At 45.5% G+C, this 22,443-nt stretch overlaps 1 non-coding gene across 1 annotated transcript; it reads right to left on the reverse strand.

Moving 5' to 3' along the window:
- Positions 1–6,530: 6,530 nt before the first annotated feature.
- Positions 6,531–6,602, reverse strand: TRNAC-GCA (transfer RNA cysteine (anticodon GCA)). The gene has a single exon. It is a non-coding gene; the product is annotated as a tRNA-Cys (tRNA).
- Between the last annotated feature and the right edge of the window lie 15,841 nt (positions 6,603–22,443).

The following is a 22,443-nucleotide window of genomic DNA, read 5'->3' on the forward strand; positions in this document are numbered from 1 at the left end:
GAAAGCCAGATTAAATGCTGTGTCTTCTAATACAAGAAATCTGTTCTGATCATGTTTTTTAACAAGCATGAGACCCAACTCCATTGAATACAAGAGGACAAGACAAATGCAATTCTCCAAACAACCCAGTATATATATATTTTCAAACAGTTTTGTTGCAGAATGTTTAAACATTCCTTTCTGCTTATGTTCTTGTGACAGATGTTCAAGGTGGCTCCAGTGGATACAATCTGATTTTTCATTTTGAATCATGAAAAGCATTTCTCAAAAAAGCATCTTTAAATGATTCAAGTCTCCTTGCAAATCCTGTTGGAACCTTGGAAAAGGCAGGGACCCATCGGTCCTGCTTTCCCCCTTGAGTGCAAGGAATAAATGTTTTCACAGAGAGTTACTCGGAAGGAAACTCACTTCTTAAGCTGCTAAGCAACTAGTTTGGAGAATGATTTCTTATCTTTTAACTGTAGTCTTATCCAAATTTGCAAAACCGGAGCATTTCAACTTTGGAACAACATTCCAGATCATTGTATTTTTAGCGACAGTATTTCTGGGAATATTTCTTCATAATTCTTTTAATCGTATAGTTGCAAAATGTGTGGCTTTTTTCTTAAACTAGCATATTGCATAAAAAAACCAGCCAAAAGTTGGCTTTTTTTTCATTTGTCTTTTCTATCTCAAAACCTAAATGAAATTAGTACAACTTTTATGCTTGTACTATTTGAATTCTTAAAGACATAGCTGAGTTTTTAAGGTTGTTTTGGCATAATGCAAAAACATCTGGATGTGAAATGAAAAATTTAGTCTGTCACCCAGGTTCCAGATGTTTGGTACTATGTAGACAAAACATCAGGATGAGTGACTGAAATTTTTCTCTCCAAGCCAGATGGTTTAGTGCCTGGTGCTTCTATAAGGAAGCATATTTTCCTTTCTCTAAACATCACATCCTACTGTATCTCACGTTAAGGCATGATTTACGCTCTTTCATCGACAAAATGCCGGGCCATTTGGAGTGCAGCAAAGCAATCTGTAAATGAAACTCTAATATGGCAACCCACTCCAGTACTCTTGCCTAGAAAATCCCATGGATGGAGGAGCCTGGTGGGCTACAGTCCACGGGGTCACAAAGAGTCGGACACGACTGAGCGGCTTCACTACAGGAGTCCAAGTCCAAGTGTTCATGTGTACTTAGAAGGGAGTGGTGGTGGAGAAGCCAGAGATGGGGAGACAGGAGAGAGAGCCTTGTTCAATAGGGGAATGACTTGACTAAGGACATAGCCTTCTAAGACTCCATTTGTGGCATGCTATAATCTGACTTGCGCACTAGCTTAGACAGGCCTGCCTTTTGCCTGAGGTGCACTTGAATGTGAAATACCCTTGTGTCCTCTGAAGCCCTCTTTCCCCTTTATTCATTCTTAAAACATTATAAAACAAGTAAATGTAATATAACCTTAAAACATGCTTACTTATGAGCATTACACAGGTAGGCAAATTCTGTGTTTGAAAAGTAAGAAAGCAATATGGTGAATATTTTAATTGGTCAAAAAATATATTGCCAATGAATAGATTTCTCTTCATGTGAAGTGTCTTCACACATCCACTTGGAGATGAAGAAAGAGTAACATTTCTTCCTTCCTGAAAGTTACAGAGATTTCAAGTCATGAGCAGAGTCTGAGCTTTTCCAAGTGTCTTGGGCTTAGCCATGTTGAGAAAGAAGGACAGATATGAAAGGCCTTCCACTAGAATCAGCAGATGAAATCAACCCAGAATGAATTCCATTCTACTTATTAACCTCACATGCTCGCTGGGTTATAGAAGAGTGTTTAGACAATGAATGGCAGTGAATGTTAAAACATCATAAAATTTGACCACATAACAATTGCTGCAAGAAAAACATACCATTTTGAATAAACCTTCTTATAACTCAGAATCTGAGACTCAGATAATAAGACCCACAATTTCAATACTGGCCCCAAATCCATTTTTTAAAAATAGTTTACAGGGATCTAGTAGAATTTCAGGGGTACACATATTGAGTCATCAAGAGCCTCAAAAGTCAAAAAGGAATCTTTAACACTATATAAAACAGAATCACAGTTATTTTTCTTGATTGCTGTAATTGGGATGTTTTTGTGACCTTTTTTGTGATGCATTTATTAGAATAATAAAATGAAAGAGCTGGAAGGAACTTAGAGCTCATCCAGGCCTCTTCTCTCCTTTTACGGATGAGTAAATTGAGGGGCAAAAACATTAAAGGACCTACCCAAGGTCACACATTGATTAGTAGTAAAGTCAGAACTGGAATTGCTGAGTTCCTGTGGTGACTCACAGAGTCCGAAGCTCATTCCACAGCAGCTTGCCTTCAGAACATTACCACTCAGAGTCACAGATTTCTGAGTAGTGTTCAAGACACCGACACCCATCACTACAAGCTGGAGACAGCTCAAAACCATTCAGTCATGTTACACATCTAAGAACTATAAAACAAAGCCAGCATGAAGGCAGAGTTCCCCCATTTGTCTCCATAGTAAGAGGGACTATTGCAAAACAGAGCTAATAAAACTTGCGCACATCAACAATTTGGCTGGTGGGCCTGATAACAACAAATGACAGCTGAGCTTTTTATAGAGAACTTGAAGCACCTTGGAAGAATGCCATGCACACAAACTGCTACAGTCTCTCTTATTTTGAAAATAACATATTCAAACATTCAAAATAAGTGACTTTGATGGGGAGGAGGAGGTGACTGTAGCCATGTCAACCCCATTCTTTACAGAAAAAGACAAAGTGTCCCACCTGACTCACAGCTGTCTTAGCTCCCTGTTCCAGTGGCTTATATGATGAAATGGAAGATTAGGATGCATTGGGTAGGTGGAAGGGAAGGACAGGGGTGGGAGAATCAAAGAGAAATATGCTAGCATGATGTATATGTCCCCAGTCTGAAGACCCTACGACGTCTCTAGCTCTTCATGGATGGCATGAGCCAAGGAATTGGTCTCATACTTGCTGTTATCAGGACTCATACCTGATGTTATCTTCTGTTTTATGTTTTATTAAACATCAAAATGAGAACTCAGAAGCATTACTTCTAATGAAAGGCAGACAACTCTTCATCATGAGCATTTTGGTCCAAGAAATGCAAGTAAGGATAGCGATTAGGAGAAATAGAGATGGGTGGAGTTTGTGAAATCAAGACTCAGTATTTGGAGCTGTGAGAAAAGAGATAGTTATGTCTTCATTGGCCTGGAGAGAAAGGAGATCCTGTTAAGGTCTTCTCTTCAAGCTGATCCAAGGTCAGTGCCTTCTGCGATTCAGGATCTGGCCAGAATTTGAACTGGGGAATGAGGGAGGTAGTGATGCTGGGAAGTGAGGTCTGACAACCTATATTCTTTCTTTGAAATGCTTAGGGGAGCAACTATACCAGCCAAAGTTAAACCAAATAAAACCAGCATGCCCGCTTACCTCTTTAATTTACTCTCCCAAACAGATCATCATTTGGGCTATTCCCCTGAAGTCAAGCATGAAATCTATTTAGCTGGAGAGCTACCCATTTCCTCTGACCTGCAGAAGAGATGCCCTGTTCTTTCAGAATCGCTGGAATGCCAGAATCCGAAGAAAACTGGAGCCACATGCCTGGGCCCCTTGAGATCCTCCCATCCCTGCTTCATGCCAAAGGAACATGCTGACAGAAATGCAGCAGACTTGCAGCGCTTGACCCAGAAGCACAGCTGCTGGTTCATCGGCAGAGGTCATCGTGTGACTTTAAGTTGCTATGGATTTAAGAGCGTGTCTTATCAACTGGAGTACTTAAATCTCTTTTGTCCCTGGGACCTTTTGGGCAGTTTTGTAAAAACCTATTGGCTCCTCAGAAAAAATGTTCTTAAATGCCCAAATGATATTGAAATCAAGTTATCAGAATATTTTAAAGAAGCAAATTTATGAGGTAGTTATTAGGTTTGCTTTTTTATTTAACCCATTAAATGCAAAATCTCGTGGTGGGTCTAATACATTATATAATATTGAAATAGGGATAAGTGTGAATAATAGTTCAAACTTATCCACAATTATAATGTGATATGAAGGGATCTGTGGTTTTTATTGCTGACCAAGTCACAGGGACAGCCAATGCTGTAGTTTATTGCCTATGTGCATAATGAAAAGAAATGCTAGTTTGTAGAAATGAAGATGTAGTTTTTTTCACATCCGAGTTTATTAACTTCTGCTCTTATTTGATTGCATTTCCTATCACTCCCCTTCCAAGTGAAGGGCCCCGTGAAGGAGGACGAGGAATGGTTCTAATAGTACAGTACTTTGGACATATACAGTGGTCATAGCCATTTGAATCTATTTTGATTGGATTATGCTGGGCCCAACTTGGGAGTTTAAACACAGCCTGTGATATTGGACTTGGTCCTGAGGTGAAAAGTAACTTTATACTCTAATCCAGTAGAAGGGAGATCTTGAGAAGTGTTCCCTTCCCAAAAAGTCACAGAGGGGAGTATCGGAGATCACCTGTCAAAGTGGGGTGGGGAGGGAAGGCATAACAAGAGCCAGGAAGGATTTGATAACGTGAGTGAGTCACCTCTGCTTGGGGAATGAGCCTAGGGTGAGGCTCAGGCTAGAATGTGAAACAGAGGGACTCAGGGAAGGATTGTTGGATGCTGATGGCAGGCAGGGAGTCCCCCAGGAGGATGACAGTTCCAGCCTCTAAGACTTGTGGCCACAGAGGAGACAAGTCCAGGCATGAGTCAGAAATGCTATAGCCTCCACCTAGGGACTCTGTAGCAAGCCAGGAGAGCAGAAGGGATAGATCTACAGGTCAGGACAGGACAGCCTGCAGCCTAGGAACCGAGAGCACAGAGACCCAAAGCAGAGGGTCTTCCTGAAGTTAAGTAAAGAGATTGATATCATGAATGCCACTCAAGAACTTCCATTCATCGAAAGACATCATTAAGAGAACGAAAAGGCAGACCACAGACTGTGAGAAAAAGTATTCACAATATGTATATCTGCAAAAGGATTCATATCTGAGAATATGTAAAGAATTCTTATGAATCAATAAGAAAAATACAAATCAAAGTTTATGAATGAACAAAAGACTCAACAGGCACTTCATTAAAAAGGATATCCAAATGGCCAACGACCAACAAGCATATGATAAGGTGCTCAAGGTTATTTGGTCATCAGGAAAAAGCAAATTAAAACTTCAGTGAGACACACACATTACAGAAGGGCCCAAATTTAAAAACAAAACATTGACAATATCAAGCACTGGAGAGGATGTGGAGCGACTAAAATTCTTACACTGTAGGTGGGAACTGGTAAAAAGTGGTATGACCAGTTTAGAAAACTGGCAATAGCTACTGAAACAAAGCATCAGTTTGTACCCTAAGGCCCAGCAATTCCTAGTAGAGGCCCAAGATTGCATTTGCTCAGCAATTGATGTATAAGAATATAGCTTTACATATTTCCCATGTTTATAAATAGAAATATTATATAAAGTTATATAGATATATATAACATTATTCATTATAGCACTAACGTGGACACAACCCAAATTGCAGTCTGTTTATGCAATGGAATATCATATAGCAATGAAAAAGATGAAACTCCTGTGATCCACAAAGCGGATAAATCTCACAGGCATAACGTACAGTGAAAGAAGCCAGACACCAAAGAGTACACACCATGTGATTCCATTTACATGAAGGAAAAGCACAGGCAAAACACATCTATGGAGCTAGAGGTTGGGATAGAATTTACTTTTGCAGGGGGTATTGATTGAGAGGGGGCACAAGGGCACCTTCTGTGGTGCTGAATTATAAATATTATTGACTTTCTGAAAAGTGATTTGGAAATGCAGTCAAGTAAAAGCAGCTGGCTATGCTGTGGATTCAGTCCCTCTGACTGTGGTTTTATGTTACAAGAAGATTTCACTGGGCCAGATGAGCATGAAGAGAGTACAGAGGCCAGCGACAGACTGGCACAAGATTTTTACAGTAGCTACATCTGACAAAAGGCTTGTATACAGTTAAAAATGTACAGAAGATGCAGTCTAGGGAAAAAATAACTGAATGGCCAAGAAGTATAAGGAAAGGTTATTCTTCAGGGAAATTCAAATTAAAACCACAATTTGATACTAATATACATCCACCCAAATGACTGAAATTAAAAAGACTGGAGACAACCAAGATGGATGGTATCTTGAGCAATAGAAGTCTCCTACACTGCTGATGGGAGTGCAAAATGGGATAGCCACTTTGCAAACTGGCTGTATCTACTAAAGCTTAATGTGCCCAGCAAGTTAGGGCTCTGTGTGGCTAGTTTAGGAACCAAGTTAAATAAGAACAGGGGAAGCACCAGGGATTTTGGCTAATGAAGTCTACCAGGCTTAGAAAAGTGAACTGAAGTGAAGTTGCTCAGTCGTGACCGACTCTTTGCGACCCTGTGGACTGTAGCCCACCAGGCTCCTCTGTCCATGGGATTCTCCAAGCAAGAATACTGGCGTGGGTTGCCATTTCCTTCTCCAGGGGATCTTCCCAGCCCAGGGATCGAACCTGGGTCTCCTGCATTGCAGGCAGATGCTTTATCCTCTGAGCCACCAGGGAAGACCCCATACCAAATGTCTGGGTTTTCCTTTGATTCTAGCAAAGTTCATTATGCAAAATCCCAGCATTGTATAGGTTTAAATAAAGGGGAAGAGGAATTGTCCAAGCTTAGTTCAGAATAGTAATGGAGGTGACAGGTTGGGTCTGCTAGGACAAATGGCTAAACCAGTCAGAAAACCTGGAGAGAGCCATAGAAAACTTTGAAGTGAGTGGGCAAGTCAGGATGGCTACAGGGTTCTCTCCAAGGGTGCCAAGTGAAAAGACCAAGAAAGCCACTCACCTCTTCCCACTGCTGTCCAGGAGATGGCCCTCTCCCTTCTTAGAACTCTTGCCACCGATGGCTGGCATGGACCACACACACAAGTGTCCTAAGCAGAGGTGTTTCTGCAGCCCTTCTGTATTTGATGAGCCAGGGTTGCAGGAACTGAAATGAGATATCACATTCACTGTGAAAATCCAACTTGGAGGGAAGGACAAAGGGGATGGAGGAGGGATGTGGGGGAAGGGGAGCAAAATGACCAAAGAAGCAAGAAAGGCCAGAACCAACGGAAGCCTGAGGCCCAGTCTTCCGGCTATCCTCACGTGAATCCATCCATCAGCACACACTTCTGGTCACACATCAATGCTTCCCATGAAAATTGGTGCCGGGATGGATGGGCTCCAGGGTGACTCATAACAAACAGCAAATGGCAGAAGGATGGCTGGGGATTTGACATCTGTTCTTTGGCCCGTCATTAAAACTCCTTTCCCCTAAACATTGAGGATGGTAGTTATAAGTACCAGCCTTTGCATGTCACTGTCAGAGTATTTTTTCCTAGCCTGAGAATTTTTCTCAGGAGATGTAACCAATGAAACAGCCACCCCAAACTTCCCAGGTCACATGTCCAAGTTCCAAGTTATGATTATCTTAGGGCAGCTAAATCCTTGAACAAAATATAAAGTGGAAGATCTAGCCCTCTGGCAAATGAAATAGTTTTTTTTGTTTTGTTTTTTTTAAGTAGTATTTTCAACCTTATTCACATTTATTCTGTTCATCTGGCTCTGAGATTTGGGAGGCTAACTTTTTTTCAACCTCATGTTCATTGTTGTCACCATCTACTGACATGTATTTGGTGCCTACTATGTGTAAATGCTGCATTTCTCATAGAAGAGATTTTTTTTTTTTCATAAAAGTTATCAGTAGAATGGCATGAGGTTACTAAATCCAAGGAAGGAATTCAAATCGCTCAGTCGTGTCCAACTCTTTGCAACCCCATGGCCTACACAGTCCATGGAATTCTCCAGGCCAGAATACTGGAGTGGGTAGCCTTTCCCTTCTCCAGGGAATCTTCCTAACCCAGGGACCGAACCCAGGTCTCCCTCATTGCAGGTGGATTCTTTACCAGCTGAGCTACCAGGGAAGCCCAAGAACAGTGGAGTGGGTAGCCTCTCCTTTCAGCAGATCTTCCCTACCCAGGAATTGAACCAGGGTCTCCTGCACTGCAGGCGGATTCTTTACCAGCTGACAAGCCCTGATATTAAATTTGCATTCTTCCCATTCTTCTGTCCATAGGGATTTCACAGGCAAGAATAGTGGAATGGGTTGCCATTGCCTTCTCCAGGGGCTCTACCTGACACAGGGATTGAACCCACGACTCCTGCTTGGCAGGCAGATTCTTTACCTCTGAGCCATGGAGCCTGGTGACTAAATCCTAAGATACCATTTATTAATTCACTCCTTCATTCATCCATTCAAAGAAGCTTTATTGAGCCTCTACCGTGTGCCAGGCACCAAGTAGATGCTGATGACACCAGTGAGAGCCTCAGGATAGAAATAGCCTCTGCCTGCCCCCTGGATGTTTATAGTCCAGCGAAGGAGAAAGATTTTCATTTTTAAAAACCATGCCTTTCTGCACACTTCACCCTTTCCCTAACCCTCAACTACCTGAAATAGATAGTTGTTGATCTTAGGATAATCAGGAATACATAGTGGGAAATACACTTGCTTTTGAGAGGGCTACAGACTGGGGGAGAAATAAGCAAATTGGCCCAGGGGACCGATGGTCACATCGTACACTGTACAGGGTTGGGTTGGATGGAGGGCAGCTGTGGTATCCTTCAAACTCAGAGATGTGATCTGGCAGGAAGGCCCACAGGTGTGTTGTTATTGTCCTTATTTGGCTGTGTGAACCCTATGAGGTCAAGAATCCCCAACACTGAGTGCAGAGATTAGGTGGAAAGTGAGAGGAGAGGTGAGGCCTCAGGACAGGCGGACCCTGACTGAGATCAAAGGGAACGTCGATCTAGGTCTATCTCACCTTGACTCTGAGTAGATCTCCACTGACAAACAAGAATGGTGAGATTTTGGCTAGTACTGCTCCCCGCCCAGGAAAGAGGAAAGATGATGGATTACATGCTGCCATCCAGTTTATGAGGTTTCCCTCATAGCTCAGCTGTTAGATAATCTGCCTACAATGCAGGAGACCAGGGTTCAATCCCTGGGTTGGACACAACTGAGCGACTAACACACATCTGGTTTACCAAGCTCCTTCACATATGTGGGTGGGTGCACTTATTTCTGTTAACAGCCTGTAGAACTGGGAAGGCTGGCCCTGTCACAGGTGAGACAAGGAAGACTTTCTGTAGGTAAAACACTCTGCCCCGAACCACACGATCAATCTGTGGAAGAGCAGGGATTTGAACCCATTCCCTCTGACTGTTATTCCTTCCACAGGCATACATATTAGTTGACCTTGCAGAGTTGAGAGCATGGATGAACCTCCCCTCCTCCACCCCATAAAAGGAGCCCAGAACCTCCCAAGGTGAAGGTCTGCTCCTGAGCTTGGCAAATAGCATTGAAGATTCTGCCAAGAAGGAATCTTGCATTTGCTGGACACTTCTTGGGAGGGCCTTGTCTCCCTGTGTGCTGAAGAGAAACAAATGTCAGCCATAGGTTCTTAGCCTCCAACATTAAGTCCACTCTGCGAGTCTCTTCCATGGACACATTGAGAAAGAGACATTCCTGCTGGCCTAACCTGGCCAGCTCCATGCAGGTGGGAGACACACAGCTGTCCCCATCATATGATTCTAGAGCCGTGCTCAGTGCACTTCCTGGAAAGGGCTGGGTAGTATATGTTTTAGGCTTTGCGGGCCACTTGGAAACTACTTAGACTGCTCCTGCAGCACCCAAGGACAATGTGTGAATGAACAGGTATGCTCCAGGAGAACTTTTGGACTCTGAAAGGTGAACGTTATAGAATGTTCCCATGTCACAAAATATGCTCTTCAATAATTTTTTTTGCAACCATTTAAAAAGGTACACACCATTCTTAGCTCGTGAACCACATAAACTGGCTGGTGGGCATTGAAGGGCTGTAACTTGCAAAGCCCTGTTCCAGAGGATCGAAGAGGCTTGTCAGTCATAACCATTGCCCCCACATGAACTGCGTATCCCATCATCAGTACTTTGTTTCTTCGGGGGTTAAACTATACCTCTACAGATTCTTCTTTTTAGAGGCAGGTATCCTGAGAGGAGGAGCATATTAAATTCCTAACAACTTCATTTAACCAATTAATAAGATGAGTTAGGATGTCAGTACCATGAAGGCAAGGAGTTTTTCATCTGTTTTGTTCATTGCTCAGTTCATTAAGAGCTTATGACAATTAACTCAGTTTTAGAGATGCTCTGAACAAATTCTGGTTGAGTGGATGAATAAACTTTCTCCTCTGATCTGAAAGACCACCAGAAGGGGCAGCTGGGAGTGCACAGTGAGGGCAAGAGGTGCCAGGGGAGATGGGTAGAAGTGGTGAAGATAAAGCTTAAAAGATAATGATGTTCCTGGGCCCCCGGTCTGGGAGATGCTCAAGTCTGCTGATGCTCCAGGAAGCCTGTGGGCTTGGAAGAGGTGGGGCATGGGGTGCTCCAGAGCCCACAGAGCCTGGGAAGGGTGTCAGGAAAGTACCAGTGGCTACACTGGTGCCGCCTGGAGAAGTGGCACTGAGGCCTGATGGCTCACAAACCATTTCAATGGAGCGGTGTGGTCCCTGCCAAGGAAAACGTAAGAACCTGACAGATCTGGCAATTCCCTGGAATATTAAAGTCAAAAGGGCCTTTTGGTAGATGGGGTGCATCTGGACAGATGAGATGTTAAAACCCACTTCTGCTGTAGGGATGAGCCAAGAAAAGGGAAGGCTGAAAGAGGGGAGACAGTGAAGACCCTCCCCCAGCAGCCATACATTTTCCTGGGTCACACACACCATTAAATGCTGTAAGAATAAATTAATGCGATGGCTGTATGAGTGTTACTAAAAATAACCAGGATTCGTCACTGCAACTACAATGAAAACTATCAAAATGGACATTTACTGGATGGAAAAGGTCTTGGAGATGAGCTGTACCAGTAAAGGGGCTTGATTTCTCACCCTGAGAAATCTCTCCATGTGCAGAGATGAACCATCAGCCGTCCCCTGGCTGCCCTCTTAACTGATCCATATCTCTTGCTTATGGCCTCATACATCTGATGTGGTGACTTCCAAACTTGGTAAATCTGGACCAAATTAGCCACTTTATCTCTGGTTAGATGAGTCAAGCTGGGGCTGTGTGAGACCTTCCAGATGTTGGTACAGGGAGTAGGGTTCCTTAACACCTGGGCTGGGAGCCCCAGGATGGGGAGGCACCAGTAGGACAAACTCAGTTCCCCATTGGAGGCCAGGGTCTGTACCTGCAACAGGGAAGGTCAATACTTGGGGCCAACATGAGAATCACAAAATATTAAGGTGGGCTCATGATGAGTTGTGTAGACACAGGCTGCATTTGTGCATACTCAGTTGCTCAGTTGTATCCAATTCTTTTGACCCCATGGACTGAAACCCACCAGGCTCTTCTGTCCATGGGATTTCCCAGGCAAGAAACACTGGAGTGGGTTGCTATTTCCTTTCTCTAGGGGATCTTCCTGACCCAGGGATCGAACCTGCATCTCTTGCATCCCCTGCATTGGCAGGTGGGTTCTTTCACCACTGCGCCACCTGGGAAGCCCACAGGCTGCAGGTCTCTTCCTTAATGCACCCACGGTGGCATAGCATAGGAAGTAAGAGTTCAGCAGACCTAGATCGTATTCTCAGCCTTCATCTCACTTAACTTTCTGACTTGGGGTAAGTTACTTTACCTTATAGTAGCTTGCTTTCAGCAGCTGTAAAGTGAGTAATATCTACCTCATTGACTGGTGTGAGGGTTGATTGAAATGACATGTGTGATGCTACCAGGACAGTGCCTGACATGTAGGTGATGTGTGGTACACAGCATTTTCTGTTGTTATTTTTTAATTGCTGTTTGATGAGACCATTTTCATTTGCTGTTATTCAGCAAGGTTTCCCCTCCCCATTGCCTCCAGCCTCGATCAAGAGAAAGGAACCTTTCCATGTCTCTCGATATGTCACCACCTGCTTCTTCAACTTGCCTGCCCAAGTCTCCCAGTGGAAAGGAAGGCAGGCAGGTTTCCAGCTGGGTATGGCTCAAAGTGGCCCTCCACTTTTGTGAAGTTCCTTTCACGTCTCAGCTTTGACTTAAACATTTTGGCCAATTTTATATTTTACTTCATGAAATGTTTTCATAGACTGTCTTATACATTTGTTCCCACATTATCTCGAAGTAACGCCGAGGCTCCGAGAAGACAAGCGATCAACCTTGAACACACGGAGAATCTCAAGCCAACATGATTTCTGCCTCTGAGCATGTTAGCAGATCAAGAGAGGGAGGCCCAGGTCAGACCATCAGGGATGGCTTCATGAAGAGGCTTTCATGGAGACTGGAGCTGGCCAAGCAAGACTTGGACATGAGGAAAGAGGGAAGAAGGTAAATGAGCAAGGTCTGGAGAATACAAATGAAACTCTCAAAGAACCACAAAGAAACTTTGTTCCCGAAACTGGGGACCGGGGTTCTTTCTTAAATGAAAGTCACTAATCTTTGTGTCTCGTTCCAGTAAAACCTGACCCCACAGGAGCCAGATCAGCCGTCCCAAGGCCATCAGTCACCTTCAGCAGCCACGCGGTCTCTTCTCACTCTCCTCCCTCGCTCCCTACACATTTGCCATCTGGACGGGAGGCCCCGTGCAATCATGGCTGGCGCCAGGCTTTGCTCACATGCCTCCCTCAGGACTTACGGTCATTAAGAAAGTTCTCATAATGAGCACTTTGGCCTCAAAGCACCCAGCCTTCCCTGCCCCTCTCACAGCCAGCCTGCGGGTTCCGCCCTCCCCCGTCCCAGGCCGGCACCTTCTCATGGTGGGAATCGTCCTGGATTCCCTCCCTCTCTCCCCTCCTTTCTCTGGACAGCTTCCTTCCTGGAAGTGTTAACAAGGGCTGAAGGCCAAGGGGAGGGTGAATCATGAAGCTCAATCAGTTCTGCTACATAAAGCATGAGCTGCCCCAGCACGCCGACCTAACTTGCTTTTTATCATCAGAACACTCCCATTTTTCTCCTCCAATGCCAGCCGGTTTCCTCCAGGTTCAAGCAGAGGCATCATGGAAGCAGATCAAGGTACAGTCAATTGGATTGAACAGTGCCCCCTCCCACTGGCACATTCGGCACCTTGGAAGAAGGTCCAAAGAAGGCTGATACAGGATGGTGCCCCTTGGAGCTCACCAGGTCCTAAGAATTATTTCATGAAGTTTGTTCTGCATCTTGAAATGACAGTTTGTGCCCCTGGGGCCTGGCTGTAAGGAAGATGAGGTGAGTGGACCTCTTTTTCCTCCTCCAAAGCAGGTAGCTGGGTTTCTGCAGATGGGCTCTGCCTCTTTACTTGTTGAGTATATCACAGGTATCAGTGAATAACTGGATGAAAGATTCGTTCGTTTCCAGCCATCATGTTTAGACATCTAGTCCCTTCCACACAGAAACCAATGTGGGGAACATCGGCATAGGAGGACTCTTTAATTTGAGGAGACAGAGGTTGCTGTGAGGCAGCACACAGTGGTGTAAGGGACTCGGCAGAAAGAGGAAATATGGAGAACAAGCTTAGGTTTTTTAATACAGATATGATTCCAACCCCACTCCTCAGCTGTAAAACAGGCATGATGCTGCCTAAGTAACTGGTATGCGTGCGTGCTAAGTTTCTTCCATCGTGTCTGACTCTTTACGACCCTATGGACTGTAGCTCACCAGACTCCTCTGTCCATGGGATTTTCCAGGCAAGAATACTGCAGGGGGTTGCCATGCCCTCCTCCAGGGGATCTTTACAATCCAGGGATCAAACCAGCATCTCATGTCTCCTGCATTGGCAGGCAGGTTCTTTACCACCAGTGCCGCCTGGGAAGCCCCAAGTAACCAGTAGGCTGTGAAACAATTTAGCCAAAATGGACACTTGGCAAAGGGTTTAATACATCATACATTCCAACCATGATCATTTACTTATTCTTTGGTCATCAAATTCAAGATGGTAAGGTGGATCCTTTGGAAGAGAAAGATGTGCACACTTTAGACAGTGGAAGTCAGCTTCTGAAATTCCTTCTTTCTAGGTGTGGCTCCGATGGAAAATACAGAGAGTGCACTGGAGAACTGGGACATATCATGAACACTGGATGCTCTGCCTTTCGAGGCTATGAAGCAGCCTCCTGATGGTCCCCACAGCAAACCATGCCTGGGTGTTTCAGCAGTCATGAGATTTTAGGTCAGACAGAAGCTGGGTCCTGTTACCGGGAGGTCTTTCTTGGGCTCTGACTTTGTCTTCCTCTGGCCTGCTAATGTGACAGTGCCCAAGCTTAAAGTCAACAGGTGGCCAAGAGTGGCTTCAAAAGTCTCCTTACAGCTTTGGGAGGGGACTTGGAGATGCCTAAAAGATAGAAAGCAGAGCAGACCCCATAGAGTCACTGCACTTTGTCAGTTAGTCATGACAGATGGCACCAAAGTGCCTTGTGTCCCCTCCTCTGGACTTGTCCCCTGCTTGTGGCCTTCTGACCCTGGACAGCAAGCCTCAGCTCTTCCAATGCTTTCTCCACTTTGGTCAAGGCCAGATGCTTCCCTGACAGAGGCAGAATCCTCCTTCCACATGGGGGTGATGACCTGGCCACAGCTCCAACAGGGTTTGTGTTCCCAGACTGAACTGGATAGAATTTGTTCAGTATCTGTTTAGCTTAGACAACCCCACTGAACATCAGGAACAAGTCAGAAGACCAGTGATGTTTCTGCAAAACAGGTTTTGCCTGTTTGTTTTTGTTTTACTGTTTCAACAAGAGGAAAAAAACTACAGAATTTTGTAGATCAAACCTTGTTTTTTGTGAAGTTTCCTTTATTTAGATCATACCTTTTTTCCCAGGAAGCTAGTAAATAAACAGAGTGTGTCCCAGAGGTAGGTGTGGAGAATCAACCACATAAAAAGCTGCAGTGGTCTGCTTGGATCACACCGCACAGGTGAGCCAAGGGGAAGGACAGGCTGCACTGAATTTAGTTTTCCAGACCTCTGGTTTAAAATTCTCTCTGGCAGTGGTATGCATTTTTGACTTAACATTTTTCCAAATTTGCTCTTCAGACTGCAGCCCGAAACAAGGCTATACCGGTCCTGGAGGTGAAGCTCACCCATGTCAACCAAAAAGCTTGAAGTTCTACCCCACTCCTGCCTGCCTCCAATTTCCAAGTTATCTCACTCTTACGTCACCTCCATCCTTAGCCTCACTCTCAGCTCGTGAATGTCTGCCATTTGTTCCTTCCTCGAGAGGCTGCCAGTACTCTCACCCCCACCCTTGCCTTTGTCTCCGGCCCATCACGCCTCCTTCTTGCTGCTTTCCAAGGTCAATCCCTCCACCCCTTTCTGCTTCCCCCAATCATGCTCTATAAGAGTCCCCTCTCTGATATCTTTTCAATCTCTCCCTCCTTACTAATTCCCCATTAAATATTGTTCAAGTGCCTGTCACCCTCCAAAAGAGCTTTCCTTTCACATCATCACCGTGAAATCTCTTTTCCTCCACTCTTGCTGCCTCTGCTTCCTACCGCCCTTTTACTTAAGACTGTCCTCCCAGAGGTAACTAATGCTTGTCTTCTTTATTGCTGAACCCAACCAGCTCAGCATCTCCCTTTCTGGGGCCTCCTTGAAGCATCAGAAAAGTGTTCCAGCTCCTCTGAAAACTCTCCTCCCTTTTCCTCTTGGCTCAACTCCTACTCCCCCTGCTGTCCCCTCTGGTCTGTTGCATTGGCTCCTCTCAGTGTGGAAGTTCCTCTCCTATTTAGGTCCATCTCTCCCTCTGCTGTCCCTTGGATATTGTCTCATGAAAGACACTGCCAAGAATTCCAACTCCGCATATCCAGTTGGAACATATGCTTTTTTTCCCCCTCCCCCCCTCCCCCCCTCCCCAAATCACTTCTCTCAGAGTTCCCTGTCACTGCCATGGCCATGAACATCTTTCCAGGCACCCTGAAAACAGCAAACTACTAGCTGGTGCCTCCCTTGTTTCCACCATGTCTCATTGGTTGACCTCTGCCCAGTCCCAAGCACCCATTCCTCTCTCCAGGAACATTCCTAGTGCCTTGCAGCCCTCCTCCCCTCTGACCTGGGCTATGGAAATAGCCTCTGGTCCCATTTCTGACACATCTTCATTTGGATTTCTCTGGTGGCTCAGACGGTGAAGCAACTGCCTATAATTTGGGAGACCCGGGGTCAATCCCTGGGTCTGGAAGATCCCCTGGAGAAAGAAATGGCAACCCACTCCAGTACTCTTGCCTGGAAAATCCCATGGACAGAGGAGCCTGGTAGGCTATAGTCCATGGGGCCCAAAAAGTTGGACATGACTGAATGACTTCACTTTCACTTTCTGGTCCCCTTGCCTCCACTGTCTTCCCTGCTCAGCCTGCTCTCTTTTAGGGCTCACAAGGTCTATAACCAACACACAGTGGGGCCATATCACCACTGCCTCACCCACTCACCCCTGCAAGGCTCCAGCATATTTAAGAGTGCCTGTGGTTTGCAAAATAAAGCATGGCTTCTGTAGCCTGCTGATCAGGGCTCTCAATATGGCCATGGCCCCAGCTCAACTTCAATTCCCCCACACCACCAACACTCCCCTCCACACATCCCACAGACACTTAGCTTATTTTCCTTTCATTTGAGACCACCTGTCATTCTCTAGATACAACTTTTACTTTCATACCTCCATGTTATGCATTTAATCTTTCATGCTTATGCTGGTTCCTTGCCCTGGACTATCATTCTCTCCTTTTGAAGTCCTACCCACCTTTTCAGGCTAGTCACCTCCATGAGGCTTTCTCTTCTTCCTCTTGGCATAGCTCACTGCTTCCTCCCCTGAAGTCATGTAGTGTTTTGTTTTGTATTTCCATTACAGCACTTGGCAGGCCTAGCAACATAGCTAAGACATGGTGAGAACTTAATCTTTGCTGAATGAACAAGTGAAGGCATGAGTCAAGTGTCCCACTGTTGTGCGGGGAAACAAGTATAATCACTTGAGTGATAGATGACAGCGCTCTCACAGTATTTATACCTTGGGTTCACCAGAATCTCAGCTCGGACTCAGTCAAGGCCTAAGGGAGCAGCCCTCCAGCTTCCCTTCCTCACTGTGTCTCCATTCTTCCATCTGGGGCATGGGCCTCTCCTCTGCCCCTTTACCCTGGGTTACCTTAAATCTCTTTAGTCACTAAGTCATATCCGACGCTTTGTGATCCATGAACTGCAGCATGCCAGGCTTCCCTGTCCTTCACCATCGCCCTGAGTTTGCTCAAACTCATGTCCATTGAGTCTGATGCCATCCAACCATCTCACCTCTGTTGCCACCTTCTCCTCTTGCCCTCGATCTTTCCCAGCATCAGGGTCTTTTCCAGTGAGTTGGTTCTTTGCATCGTGTGGCCAAAGTATTAGAGATTCAGCTTCAGCATCAGTCCTCCCAAAGAATATTCAGGGTTGATTTCCTTTAGGATTGACTCGTTTGATCTCCTTGCTGTCCAAGGGACTCTCAAGAGTCTTCTCCAGCACCACAGTTTGAAAGCATCAGTTCTTCAGCACTCAGCCTTCTTAAGTCTGCTGCTGCTGCTGCTAAGTCACTTCAGTCGTGTCTGACTCTGTGCAACCCCATAGACAGCAGCCCATCAGGCTCTTCTGTCCCTGGGATTCTCCAGGCCAGAATACTGGAGTGGGTTGCCATTTCCTTCTCTAATGCATGAAAGTGAAAAGTGAAAGTGAAGTTGCTCAGTCGTGCCCGACTCTTAGCGACCCCATGGACTTCAGCCTACCAGGCTCTTCCGTCCATGGGATTTTCCAGGCAAGAGTACTGGAGTGGGGTGCCATTGCCTTCTCCGAATAGCAGTTGTTTAATCAAGGGACTTTAATAGAACTGCTATACGACCCAGCAATCCCACTGCTGGGCATACACACCGAGGAAACCAGAATTGAAAGAGACACGTGTACCCCAATGTTCATCGCAGCACTGTTTATAATAGCCAGGACATGGAAGCAACCTAGATGTCCATCAGCAGATGAATGGATAAGAAAGCTGTGGTACATATACACAATGGAGTATTACTCAGCCATTAAAAAGAATACATTTGAATCAGTTCTAATGAGGTGGATGAAACTGGAGCCTATTATACAGGGTGAAGTAAGCCAGAAAGAAAAGCACCAATACAGTATAATAACACATATATATAGAATTTAGAAAGATGGTAACGATAACCCTGTGTATGAGAGACAGCAAAAGAGACAGAGATGTATAGAACAGTCTTTTGGACTCTGTGGGAGAGGGCAAGGGTGGGATGATTTGGGAGAATGGCATTGAAACATGTATAATATCATATGTGAAACAAATTGCCAGTCCAGGTTCGATGCATGATACAGGATGCTTGGGGCTGGTGCACTGGGATGACCCAGAGGGATGGGATGGGGAGGGAGGTGAAAGGGAGGTTCAGGAGGGGGAACGCATGTACACCTGTGGCGGATTCATGTTGATGTATGGCAAAGCCAATACAATATTGTAAAGTAATTAGCCTCCAATTAAAATAAATTTATATTTAAAAAAATCAAGGGACTGTTTACTTCTTCACAGGGCCACCATGAAAGTGTCTTCTGGCTATGACATCAGTCACCCCACTTTTTTGCCCTCACTCCTTCCAAGAGTTCCCCTCCTGCTCCTCAGATTCGGGTAAACTTGGGTGCTTTTTCTTTCACCCTCGCAGGATGGGCTTTGCCTTGCCCATCACTGACATTGTAGTGGAGATCTGAGTCCCTATGTTTCCCTCCCTCCAAAACCTCTATAGTCAAGCCTCTTCTGTGAAAGGTTCACCCCCTTTAAACGTGCGAATTGGCACATTTGGAAAAGGGCAGGGGAGTTCTGAGACGCTGAGATCCGTCCTCCTGCTCCTGAAATCTTTAAGCAGCCATCTCCTCTATTTCCCACCTCAGTAAACTCAGGGAGGCAGGGACCACACTGATGTCCTGAACACAGATGTCCTAGTACGTGGCCAGAGGAAGCCAGGCTGGGGTAGGACAGCTTGTAATTCTGGCCAGCCCCAAAGGTGAGTCAGCCTCCCTACAGGCAGTCCCTGGCTCCTCTCGCCCAGTCTGGAGGGAAGATGCCGAACTGCACACCTTGTGGGCAGCCGCTGAGCCAAAGACACTGCCTCTCCCACCCCCACCCCCGCATCTGCGCATGCTCCACATGGCGGTGGGCCTCATACATCCTTACTGGCATTGGATGAAGGGGCCTGGGAGGCTCCAGGGCAGCCACTGCGCTGGGAAGCCATCCCTCTAGTGGTCAGATGAGACCCAGGCCATCCAGGGAAGAGGCAAGGCAGCGCCTCACTCAGGTCGTGAGTCCACGCCTGTCCCTGCCTGGAACTGACTGTGCTGAAGCCTTCTGTCCCCATGCAGCGGGTGGAAATGGAGCTAGCCAAGGCCACCACTGCCGCCCGGTTTCCCTGCAAGAGCCAAGGTTGGAAGGCCGCCTCCTTTGCCGTGGCTTGAAGTGGTTTGCACTGACTGAGTCCAGAGATGTAATAACCGTTCTCTATTTTCTATGAGAAGATTTATTCAAAAATAAATTTAGCTAAGGGGAAAAAGTTAAATTAAAAAAAAAAGGAAAACAGAGGGACAGATTTTCTTGTTGACCGGCTGCCAGGGATTGAAACGTTGAGGCAGCCAGTCCCTTCGGAGGAGACAGCTGTAACATTTCACGGTGTAAAGTCAGCGAATTTCCACCGGCCTGCCTGCCAGAGACCGCAAAATGGTTTCAAACAACGGCTCGCTTCATGATATTTGTGTGTGTGTGTGTGTGTGTGTGTGCGCGTGTGTATGTGAGTGCGCATGTGTTTGAGAAAAAGGCGAGGGTGGGAGCAGGGGTGGGCAGAGAAGGAGCGAAAAAGTGTCCTCCCGCGGCCGGCCGAGTGGGCAGGGGCGCGGGAGCCGATTAATGAAAATGTTTCGCTGGCACGAGGGGTTTGATTGCCCCACTGCAAAATTGCTTGCAGATTTGAAAACAGCATGTTTCATTTCAAACTCATTCTCTTGCCATACATTAGCACTTGTCAATGTAACCATTAAGCACAGGCAGTGCAGAAATTTAATTACAAAACCATTTATTTTATTGAAAGAAAAATAAACCCAAGCTACCTCAAATGCATTAGGTAGGTTCAAAACACGTTCAGCTGATAACACCCAAGGGTAGGGAGGCTGCTGCAGGAATAAATGCGTCTTTCATGTGCGGTGGGGACTCGATATTAGAAACAGCTGCCTATAGGTCGCTCTTTATTTAAGTTCAATTATGAATTAAAAAACAACTGATTTAATGAAGGGACTTTTTATATCTGAAGTTACTCAGCTGTGGTATGCATTCTTCTCTTCCCATTTTTGCCTCCCCTTTCGGGCGTTTGAATTAAAAATGTTAATTAGGCGAACAAGACTTTTTATTGAATGGGGTCTCCCTCCTTCCCTCTCCCCACCCCACCCCCCACCCCCCACATCTCAGGCTTGTCTTTTGTCCTCCTAATGGTGGAAGAACGCGCGCGGTCTGTGGTATTAAAGGAAGTCACAAAAATGTGCTAAACACATCAAAAAGTCTCCAATCTGTGTCTTATTTATGTCTTCTTCCCCTCTCCCCCATGTGCGTCTTCTGGGCGGTTGGAAAGCCGGCAGCGTAAGGCTCTCTGGTGAAATAATAGATTTGGGTCAAGCCGTAGGCTGATGTCATGCTGGAGACGGCTTCTCTTAGCACTAATGAGCTGCCAATAACGCGCCTGTTTTACTATTCTGCTGGAAAGGGGAAAAACGAGTTATAACCTTAGCGGTTTGGACTGATTTGTCAATTTAAAGTGCTTTTTTTTTTCTCCCCCTGTCTGAGATATCTACCCACAATTTCTTACAGACATCTCCTGCAGTCCACTCAAAGGAGGAATCTGGAACGCAAAGGTTTTTTGCTTTTTTTTTTAACTTTCTCTAGTGAGAATGTGAATCTAAAATTTCAGGGAGGCATCATTTGTCTGGCAGGAAGTGGGAAGCAGGATGTAGATCCCACAGAGGGGCTCTGGGACTGAAATTTCAGTTTGAGCTCTTGGAACCAAACTTACCCACAGTAGCGGACCTGTGACACTGAGATAGCAAAGGGTTTACATGTGTCATTGTTTTGCAGGGTGAGATCTAAGGAGGACATCATGGCCCTTTTCAGAAGGGCCTCCACGCCTCCTTTGCCTCTTGCACAACCGCTGTGACACTCTCTGGGCAGGGGTGGAGGATGGGGGAATGGGCTGTGATTGTCCAAACTGTGCAGAAACCTGCCAGGACAAAACCTGAGCAGCTACACTGTCCTGGGGTCTTGGAAATTGGCTCGATGGGCAATATCTCGGTCTCAGGCTGAGACTAGCATGGTCTGCTCTGCTCCTGACATGCGCTCTCCATGCCAAAGACCCAGGGAGCCTGAGGCAAGAAAAACATTCAGAAATAGAGAAACTCACCACTTTTACCAATAGATTTAGATATTCACTTGTTTGGGAGGGAGGAAAAGGATACAGGATAAGGAAGCTGGGAGGGGCAGGTGTTTGTGTCCTGTTTTGCTATTCTAAGAGAATTGGAATCTAACTTGAAGCCTGTAAATCAAGGAAGCCCCAGAATAGAGTGGACCTCCATCCTGTTATCACATGTGCACCCAGCAGAGAAAACAGCAAAACACTACAAACATTCACTGGTGGGGTCAAGAAGGTGAAGGCCCATTCTGACCCAGCCAAGGAGACCCCGGTATTCCACGACTGTGTGTAAGAAAGAACAGGAGGAAAAGGGGGATGATGGGAAGAGAGGGCTGATTGGCTAATGCATTGTTACTGAAAGAACTGCCATTAGGAATACGTGCTTTATGAACATTTCATTTATGAACATTTCATTTCACTCAGTAAAAGCTCATGCCAACACCACATTCTTCTGCTTATGTCTCTCCCTCTTCAGTGCTTGGGATGGATGGAGGTGTTTCAGCTGGCTTTCAGCTCTTGTTAAAGGTGCAATTTCTAATTAAGTGATGTTTCCTGGCCTGGGCTGCAGGCAGGAGAGTTCCAAAACTATCCTAGCTTTAGAAACAGCGATGGTTTTAAAAATGAAAGCAACTCAGTGGATTAGTCAAGAATGATTTCTTTTATTCTTGTTGTCTTTGGGAGTAAGAAGTAAATTCCTAGGAAACAGAAGAGGTTTCCTCTCCTAGGTGTTGACTTGGCAAAGCTGATGGAGCAAACAATTTCTTCAAAACCATCCTGTAGCTTAGAAGCAAGAATTAGGGAAAGTTAAATGAGTTTGCCTTCACAGTAGCCTTCTGAGCAGTGTAAATGGATAAAGAAAATATACATATGCAGATGACACCACCCTTATGGCAGAAAGTGAAGAGGAACTAAAAAGCC

Source organism: Bos javanicus, chromosome 11 (genome assembly GCF_032452875.1).
Source record: "Bos javanicus breed banteng chromosome 11, ARS-OSU_banteng_1.0, whole genome shotgun sequence".
NCBI lineage: Eukaryota > Metazoa > Chordata > Mammalia > Artiodactyla > Bovidae > Bos > Bos javanicus.